Source organism: Canis aureus, chromosome 9, assembly GCF_053574225.1.
Source record: "Canis aureus isolate CA01 chromosome 9, VMU_Caureus_v.1.0, whole genome shotgun sequence".
Lineage (NCBI taxonomy): Eukaryota > Metazoa > Chordata > Mammalia > Carnivora > Canidae > Canis > Canis aureus.
In genome coordinates, this window is record NC_135619.1 from 60,791,782 (window position 1) to 60,802,305 (window position 10,524).

General features: G+C 39.5%; 1 long non-coding RNA gene across 1 annotated transcript; it reads left to right on the top strand.

The window, feature by feature from the left end:
- Positions 1-800: 800 nt before the first annotated feature.
- On the top strand, positions 801-6,010 carry LOC144320179 (uncharacterized). The gene is made up of 3 exons (XR_013385742.1): positions 801-1,886; positions 4,120-4,303; positions 4,945-6,010. It is a non-coding gene; the product is annotated as an uncharacterized LOC144320179 (long non-coding RNA).
- The last annotated feature ends 4,514 nt before the right edge of the window (positions 6,011-10,524 follow it).

Consider the following 10,524-nt stretch of genomic DNA (forward strand, 5'->3'; position numbering starts at 1 on the left):
GGTTATGAGAGCAGAGCTTCATGTAAGAAAGAGGTTGCCCATGGTCTTCCAACCTCAGATTCATCAGTTAGGATTGCTAAGATCTGGCACAAACTCTAGGGAGAGATTATAATTTGAAAAACTCTTCCCTTTAATTAATGATTGTGTTTCAATCTTAGTATAACTCTCCCTTGTTTAAAGCTACCCTTGCATTTATGTACTGATTTTTAACATTGATTTTGTTATGACATTGTCTTAAGATAACATTTCTACAAAGAAAAGGCAATGATATTTATTGATGTTTGCTTCAAGTAAAGCACAATGGCTTGGTTTGAATGGATAGTTTGGTATCTTTATAAATTTTTTAAAATTTATTTATTCATGAGAGACACAGAGAAACATAAGCAGGGGGAGAAGCAGGGTCCCTATGGGGAACCCAATGCAGGACTCGGTCCCAGGACCCCGGCATCATGACCTGAGCCAAAGGCAAACAGTCAACCACTGAGCCACCCAGGTGCCCGATAGTTTGGTATCTTAAAGTTTATTAAAAATGGAAATGAAAGGGTCATCATTGCAACTTAAAACAAAAACAAAAAATTTCAAATCAAAGGTATAATTTAGAGAACATAAAGTTGAATTATGTTAAATTAGTCATATAAAAATGTGAACTTTATACCTTTCTGTTTAGGTTACATATTTGAAATATCAATTTTGTTTCAGGAGATAAATTTATACATTCTTATCTTTCAGCTATGTTTTCTTTTCTTTTTCTTTTTGAGCTATGTTTTCAAATGAAATTTCTGTCTCCAGTACCATTTTACTTAACAATTGTTTGAGCTATTTTGTATTCCAGAAATGGTGCTATGTCCTGGGCATTCAGAGATAAATATCACCCACTTGATACACATCAGCCTATGGAGGAAAATAGTGGACTCCAACAGGAACTAAATGAAGGAAGTAGAATGATCTTTTAAGACACATTCCTTTAATCTACTTTTTATGCTGACTTAGAAATGAGAAAGAATGGTTCACTTACTGGCAGTTAATCATGTTCAGTCAACTTGTATTAGTTGGTAGCCCTTTGGTGTTTGGCTGACCATGCATGAGTTATTATTACTGATGGGAGAGCAGGACATTGCAGGCTACTCAGTCACATAGGATGGGTGTGAGCCCCTGTCTCATCCTTACTTAAATCTGTGACTTCAGGCAAGAGATGAGGACCCCAGTGCTGCACAGCTCCATCACACCAGCAGGATAATTACCATATGTCCCTACTGAAATGTGAAGATGAACAAAACAACATGTATAAATCACTTAGGAAACTGCCTGAAGTATTATTACTGAACATGTGCTATGGGTTTGCAATTACAAATTCCATGTAATGTTATAAGTAGAAAAAAAAAATAAGTTCCTGGATCATAGGTAAGCAGAATATTTTGATAAAGCTAGGACAACCCATTTGAAATACCAAATTAGGTATAAGAATCCAGCATCTGGTGACATTGTACTAACCCATAGGAAGACTACCAGGTTATCAGCAATGAGAAAAATGAGCAGACTGTGGCAATGTCTTAATTATAAACTTTCAACTCATGGGAATATTTTTCCTACACTTGAAATCATGCCCATTGGTAAGGTCCTTTAAATAATCTTGTTCAATATGCACAGGGATCTTGTATAATTTAAATGACTTCCCCATTTTTCAGATAAATGTACTAAGGTCCTAATATAGTTTAAGTGAATTTCTCATAGTTGTACAGCTAGAATTTTATGAATTTGAATGCATGACTTTTGACTCTGAAGCCTGGCAGTTAACCACTTATCTCCTGTGGGGAGGTTGAGCATGGTTCATATGAATTTCCATAAGTCAAGACAGAAGGAGCAGCCATCTCATCACTGGAGCAAAGGTACGTGGATGAGCCAGCTGTGGTTGGGGACAGTGAGGGATCCACTTTGACTGATAGTGTTGGATTAAACATGGGACTTGTATAGTTGTGGATTAAATCAAAACTGAAAAATAAGAAACTCAAAGTGACTTAAACAAATAGGTTTCTTGTTCACATAACCAGAAGTTTAGGGGTAAGTGGTTACTAAGGTACAAGAGATAGTTTAAGGATGCCATCAGGGCTCCCATATTATTTTTGTTTGCTTCTCTTCTTCATTTATAATAGGGTCAATTTTTTCCTTATGTTCATCACTTTATGGTCATGTTTCAGTTCCACATAGGGAAATGGAAGAAGCTTGAGGAAGAAGCCTTAAAAATCTATGTCAGCCACATATGTCCTTTCTTTAAGAAAGTCATAGGTTTCCAAAAATTCCTCTTACCTCCACCTCCAACCAGGCAGACTCTTACCTTGCTCTCTCTGGCTGGAACTAGTTCACAAAGTCAGCCTAAGCTATAAGGGGACCAGACAACTTTCAGTATAATAGTTAGTTTGGGGGTACCTTATGCTGCAGTTACAAACAACTCTCTGAACATCTTGATGACTTTAAGGACAAGGGATAGGAGAACACGGTTTCCTAGAGAAATGTACTATTACAAAATGGCAAAGGAACAAGTAAGTGCTTTTCTTTCATCAGATTCTAGAGCTTGAAATGTCTCATAAGTCTCTACGTGAATCTACAAAAGAAAAAAATATATCCTACATGGATCTCAAATAGAAGGACAATATTAAGATTTCTCTTGTGACATTTTCTGCTCTTGATAATTTGCTTTCAGGACTAAAGAGCACTGCTTCCTCCTTCCCACTTTCGGTGCCTGCTACGCAGAACAGCTGGGCCTGTACTATAGATTGAAAGTTTGTTATACTATATGTTGGCAAATTGAACTTCAATTAAAAAAAAAAAAAAAAGAAAGATGATTACCATAAAAAAAAAAAAAGAAAAGGAAAGGAAAAAGAAAGTTTGCTTCCCTATAACCTCATATGTTGAAACCTATTCTGAATGTGATGGTGTTTGGAGGCAGGACCTTTGGAAGGTTATTTGATCATTCAGGGGGAAGGAACCCTCACAAATGGCTTTCATACCTTTTAAGAAGGGACAAGAAAGGGTTTCCTTCTCTTTATCTCCCCCTGTCATGTGAGAATGCAGCAAAAAAGAACTCTTCCACAAGGCAGGACACAGAGTCTCACCAAACACAAATCTGTTGGCTTCTTGATCTTGGACTTTTCAGCCTCCAGAACTGTGAGGAAAAACCATCTCATTCTTTTTTATTCGAGGAGATGTCTTGTACCAAATGCTATTCTCCTCATTCCTCCTCTAGTAATAGCACTAGTGGTAATGGTAGTAGTAGTAATCAGGAAGGGAGTAGGGACTAAAAATAGGTTGCTTTAGGCCCGGACAAGAGAAGACCCTTCTCAGGGTCCTGCAATTTATAGGACCTTGTACTCTGGCCCTTTTTAGTTTTGTCCATAGAACAAAAAGTACATGGCTACAAGGGACTCTTAGATCTTATTAGATTGCTTGAGGCCTGGCCCGATGCCCCTGAACCTATCTTTAATCCTGCAGTTTTCTTCCCTAGTTGGCCTCCTGAAGGCCCCAATGAGAGGCTGTTGTCATTATTTGGGAGAGGCAGGTGCATGAGCCCAGCTGAGCAGATGGGCGTTCATGTATATATGCAGAGGCCCTTCATGCTGAGTAACAGAACCTGGAGTGGGAAGGGAAGACCTAAGGTCCAGGATTTCTCATTGTCCTCTTGCCTGGGGCATGACAAATTTTAAGGGCAGGCCTTACAGGAGAGGGAGATAAAAGGGGGTGAAGGTGACAGGGAGGGAAATGCAGTGAAGTGTAATTGTAATTTCAGGTCCCAGAAATTGCGGTCCTGTGTCTTAGGGAAAAGAGAGTTGAATCCTTTGTAAAGAACTTGATAGGGTCATCTCAGGGAGCTTTCTTCGGCTTAATTGTGTTCTGATAAGAAGAAAGCACACATAGGCACAGTGAAAGAAAAGAGAGAGAAGCTGACTGTTAAGATGATTATAATTGCTAGGGAAACCAAAGCTGCAGTGGTATCTTAAAAAACAAAACTGTTCAGTTCCATGAACCTGAAGATGTAGCTACCAGGGCAGCTCTATGTTTCCATTTTCCTCAGTGTATCCTTATAATTAACTCCAATTCCCTGAGGCTCCATTCTGTTTCTTGCAGCCTCCAAGAGCTGGGCTATGGGAATAATTATCCCAACACCACTGCCACCTTCCTCATGCCTTCAGAGACTCACAGCTAAAATGCTATGAGAGATCGATCCCTTTGTTTGAGTTTGAAGTTTGCAGCATCAAAGCACTTTAACAAACTACACATCTGTCCTCCTGTTGTCTTCAGCTGATTGAAGGTAAATGCCATGGAAGCCTGTGACAACTTTGCAGAAGCGGGAAACTGACCCTGGGGGGGGGGGGGGGGTGTTTCACTGGTTGCAAGCAATGGCGGAGTCTACATCTAGTCCAAGAGAGCCATTTGTCCCTACTTCCTTCCTTCACATCTGCACATTCATGCTTTCTGGCTGAACGTGTTTCACAAACAACCAACCCAAGCCTTGGTCTATGTTGGAAGTTTGGTAGAAAATATAGTTTCTAGTTCAAATCTCTTTTTCCTATCTTCTTCATCTGTGTTTTCTTTTTCTTTTTTTTTTTTTTTTAGGTTTTTTTCAAAGTGCTGAGAGATTCAGCTCATTGACCTTGCTGCACAGATCCATCCTTCCCCTTGCAGTTCTAATTTCTAACTCCTGTTGAGAGCTATTGTGCGAGGGCATTGTTAGGCTCCCATGCCCCGCTCAATCCTCAGCCTTTCTTCTTAAACTGCCAACAGCGCCAATTAGTACCACATGTGGTGTGAGTTTGCACAGTGGCTGTTGTAGCCAAATCCTGAAAATGTGGCCAAAATGCTAATTGGCCTATAGACAAGTTCTTGGGTGTGAGTTTCGAGGAAAACGTTTAAGCATCACAGCATAAATATAAGTCCTTTTATTTTCTGTAGGTCCTGGCATGCTTTATGCCTTTAAAGTGAAGTGTGCAACAAGACCTGGGGTGCTCTAAAAGAGGAAATATGAAGAAATACCAAAATGAAATAAAATTGGAAGAGTAGATCATTGAAAGCTTGGCTGAAGAGCTTTAAAGGAAGAGACAATGTGTGCCTAGAGTTTTGAGCTTGTAACTGCCCGCCATCACGACAGAGGTCCCTAAAATCTGTCCATCAACAGCAAAGCAAGTGCCTCTTGCCCTCCCAACCCCTTGAATCTTTTAGCAGTTACAAGAATTTTGTGTCGGGAACCTTTTTGTGACTAGGTACATCTATTCTGATTTCCCTGAGTGCTTCGTCTCCAAGGATGTGTTCTATCATCCCAAATCATAACAAATCACCCTGAATTCATTGCCGCATTTTCTTCCTCCGTTGTTCTAGTTTAGTGCAGAGATCAGGTCTGGGTGTGCAGTCTTTAGAGAGTGAGCAGAGACCCTTGCCAGGTCTCCTTCTTCATCTCTGCCCTAATCTGGGGAAATTATATAAATTTGGGGGAGAGTAATGACATAGTAAGTGGACACTATTAAATGCTAGAGACTCTCTTAGGCATTTCATTATATCATTGGTTTAATGATCAAATGAACCTACAAGTAATTATCGTCTCTCCCACTACAGAAGTAAAGAAAGTAAAGTTCAATGAGGAAAGACATTTTTTCTAATTCATATAGCTACAAAGAGGTAAATCTGGTATTGAGACCTGGTTCTGTCTCATTCGCTAAATGATACTGTCACATAAAACTTGAGTGATCATAGAGATTACCATTTATAAAGCACTATCAAGTACCAGGCATACTGTAAAGAGCTTGACACACATTTTCACTAAGCCTTACTGTAAAACCAAGGTAGGCACAGGCAAACTAAATGACTTGCCCAAGGCCACGCAGCTGAAATGTGCAGAAATGAGGTCGAATACTGATCTGTATCATCTCTGCTCCTTTCATTGCACTAAACCTTCTACACCAGTAAGAGGCCCCAGTTTTCTGTGAGACAAAATGGTCACTGAGTCTCTTCACCTCTCAAGAAGAACACCCTGGAGTATGTTTTTCCCTGGCATCTGGGGAATCACAGCTACAAGTCATCTTCTCAAGAGGCTATCTTCAAGTCATTGTTTCTGTGTACTCCCTCATAAACCGAGTTCTCGTGTTTGTCTTGTCGGGAATCATCTAAGGCACCCTTCAGGACCCTGATATGTAGTTTCTTAAAATAAGCAGAGTGTACTCAGCCCCAGAACATTTGCTTCCATATTGCTATGAGATCCTGTTTCCCCAGGTTTCTCATTTGTATACAACTGAGTAATTGGTGGGTAACTGGCACCTTAAGTAGTGGGGGGGGTCCCCATGCCCTCTTTCTACTTAGTGGTAGATCATGCCCATTATATAACCATATATGGGCTCACCTTCTTATATCATCAGTATCACTCAGTGGACATATCTGTAGTTGTGCTGTCCAGTTGGGATCTTGGCCAAATCAGATTTGAGTTATTTCTCTGTATGTCTTCTACTCACCATGCCAAGTGGTTGTCCAGATCATAATTTGGGTTTGAGCAAGAAAAGAAAAAAAAAAATAATCTTGCTGACCAGATCAACTAATTTCCCTAAAGTATCAAGCTTTCATCCCAAGATTAAAACCCATCATTCCTGATTCAGCTGGGTTTAGTCAGTGACCTGGGCTCTGTGTATATCCTATTTCCAAGGCCAAGCGGCACAAACCACAGCCTGTCTAAGTATTTGCATAGAAAACAACCCGAACCAGAGATTACGCAGTTTGGGTTGGGAAAAGCAATCCATTCCATTTACAAACATCTGTTGAAAAGGTCAGACATAGGTTGGCCAGTCCTTGGACTCTGATTCTGGAGACTACTTTGGTTGCAAGTAGTGTGTCCAAGGGAAACTAAAATTCAAAGAGAACCCAACGTCAGGCAGAAATCCCTGACAGTTAACTCAAATTCAGTCCAAACTAAGATTTCACAGTCTCTTTCCAGAGGTGTTGAGCCAGAGAGACAAGTGAGAGAATTTATTACTTTTATTCAAGTATATAGACAAAGAGTAGAAAGTGTGTGTGTGTGTATATTTCCGAGAGAAAGAGCGAGAGCGAGAGAGAGAAACATTTCTGTTAGCTCATCTTAAATTCAAGATTTTGTTTCCTTTTCTATACATGCATAAAGAAATTATTTTCAGGTAACCAATGTGCTGCTAGCAAAATATGGATCATCGATTTCATTTGATTTATTTCTTTTTTTCATGGAAAGCCACGCTACCACTCAAGGTAATTTAAAATAAAGTCCCTGGTAATAATGTGCAGTTTAAGCAATGAAAACAACAGAGACTATCAGTTTCCATTTCAGAGTATTGGAATGAAACATTCTTTCAACTTGGGGTCAGTGAACACATACTGCTATAATTCCTACAAGCCTGTGCCCCAAAGAGCTCATTTCCCTGATCTGATCTGACCAGGGATGTATCTGTCAGGGAAATTCATTACCAGTCTCCCAGCAATGCCAAATGAAGTGAACTGCGCAGCAGGGCACACTGCACATGTAGGAGAACCAAAACCTACTACTATTTATTGGCTACTAAAAGAAATTTCCTTTTAGGATCCACAAATATGGCTTTAATTTAGTGGGGTTTTGAGATGGTGGGGAGGGATGGGGGATGAAGGAGGGGGGGAAGTTTAGGAATATTCTTTCTCATGTAAATGGAACAGTATGTTTCTAAGCTTGGTCTACTAAGAAAAACACCAATGTCACAATCACTCTTACTCGCGTCAAATACCCTGCCTCTGTGTTTGGGCTTGAGCGTGGTGAGGGCTAATTCCAGAGGGTGCCTTATCTTCAGATTGGCTGGGTAATAGCCATCTATCATCTACCTCTTTATTTTTCCTGTCTTTGTCATTATGCTAATTACAATCTGTACCAATTGCCTGATCAGTCAAAGTAAAGAGATGGGATCTGTTTCACTTATGTTCCAGGCCGTGTCTGGCTTTCTTGGGTGTTTGTCAGGATGGTGGTGAGTCTTTTGCCTTAATCAGAATTTTAGCACAGGGAACATTAGTTGGGCTTATATCCATGCTGTGATTTGAAGTTCAGTGTGCTACAAGAGTGTGGTAGATTAAAGATAGTTGCAAGCTCTTTGAGGAATGGAGTCTAATTCTACACTCCTTGGACTGGCTTACATAACTTTTTCCACTAATAAAATGTGAAAGAAGTGGCTTGGATAATCCAACTTTGGGCTGTACGAAGCCTGGCCATTTTGTCTCTTGAAATGCTTACTCTGTTAGCCCAGAACTGCCATGTAAGGAGTTCGACAAACTCCCACATCAAAACAAGATACCATCAATCTGTAGGCTTACAATCGACAGTCTCAACTGAGTCTAGCATTTGGGTCATCCAGAGATGGGTCTCTTAAGATGGGGTTCTGAAAATGCTGGAGATAGTTCGTATCCACTGAACCAGCCTATCCACCTGCTGAATATCATCCAGGTGACACCTGGAACAAGAAAAGGTTTCCAACTACCTGTCAACTGGACAAGTATGAGAGCTAGTAGCAAATCATTGTTTTAAGCTATCAATTTGCGGGAATGTTTGTTAATCAGAAAAAAAAAATCCCACCTAAACAAAGCTTGATTCAAAAATAGAAGCATACCACTTTATATGCTAGGATGGTCATCTCATTTTTGTCATTTTTGGTGCATGCTTTTATCCTTTGGATCTCAGATCAATTGTCATTCCCTCTTAAAGCCTCTGTCTCCGGCTTTGCTCAAGACAGATTAGATCTTCATTCTCCTTATTAAGTCCTCCTGCCTCAAATTCAGTTCCCTGAGGAGATGTAATTTTTAAACTGATTGATCATTTATTCATGTAGGAAACACCTACCAAGTGCAAGTCATGATGTTCATGGCTGGGAAAATTGGGGAGCCTCTCATTTTGTTTGTGGCATTCCTCAAACCTAGCATGCATGTACTTGGAGCTTGACACACATCAGTTTTTGCCAAATTCAAACTTTAGACATACTTTCTTTTTTGTGCAGTTAACTGGTTGCTCTGAGTTGCCTCATTTGTTGCTATAAGATAGAGATCATGAATATGGATAGCAATTAGAATTGACGTCAGGGACACCTGGGTGGCTCAGAGGTTGAGCGTCTGCCTTTAGCTCAGGGCATGATCTTGGTCCAGGGATCGAGTCCCACATCAGGCTCCCTGCGAGGAGCCTACTTCTCCCTTTGTCTATGCCTCTACTTCTCTCTCTGTGTCTCTCATGAATAAATAAATAAAATCTTTAAAAAAAAAAAAAAGAACTGAGTTCAAATTCAAATAAAAGACATATGACTGCATTGATACCTGTTTGTGCTTCTTTCATGATAGAAGTTATTTTGGGTGGCTCAGTTGATTAAGAAACTGCCTTGGGCTCAGGTTCTGATCTCAGGATCCTAGGATGGAGCCCACCTCTGCTCTGCGCTCAGGGGAGTGTCTGTCTATGCCTCTGCCCTTCCCCCTGCTCATGCGCACTCTCAAATAAAAAACTAAAAACTAACTAACTAACTAACTAACTAACTAAATAAATAAATAAAATATTTTTAAAGAAGTTACCCCAAAGGCTAAGGGGTTAAATTACAGTCCCATCACATCACAGCAGCTCTTTGTTTCCCAAGCACTAGAGTGGGAGCCATATTATTCAACTCCTACAGTTATGAGTATTAATACATTACTATGTATAAAGTGGCTTGGAACAGTGCCCTGTACATAGTAAGTGCTAAAGAAATATTTGTTAAACAAAATAATTTAAAAATATTTCTTAAAAAAATATTGCTTAGAATAGTATCTAGTATAGAAGGACAATGATGAAACTATTTTTCTCATGCCGTGCCATTCCTTTTTACTTTTTTTTTCTTTTTGCTCCTTTTAGCTTGTTGACACCTAAAAAGAAGTGACAAGTTTATACATTGTTTATCTTTTTAACCTAAGTAATGGGTAAGTTTGAAAATAATTTAGTTTCATACTACAGGGCAAATGTTGTGTGGGTAAACCAAGCTCTTTGTTAATTAAAGCACATACCTGCTAAGGCTCTCAGATGGGCAAAAGCCCAATGATTTTGGCTTTCTCTCTTTTTTTTTTAATCACTTGATTTATTATTGGTTTGCAAATATAGTACTGTTGAATTGAAGTGATACTCGGTCAAATTTTAACCAATGCATGTACTGTGCACTTCTTTCTTTGAGTATTAATATTCTACTTTATAGTTGAATCACTAGGGGAGAAAGAAAGGAATGAGGAAACAAACAAGGAAGATAGGAAAACAGAAAAGGCAGACATGTTATATGTCAATATGATTCAGTATCATTGGATCCAACTCATTTCTGTTTCATTAGAATCTTTATAATTAAAGTCATAGAAGTTTAATTATATTAATCTGAAAATATATTCTTCAACCTGAATAAACACAGCAATAGGAAGATCTAGGGACACTTGGGTGGTTCAGCGGCTGAGCGTCTGCCTTCGGCTCAGGGCAGGATCCTAGAATTCTGCTTCTCCCTCTCCCTGTGT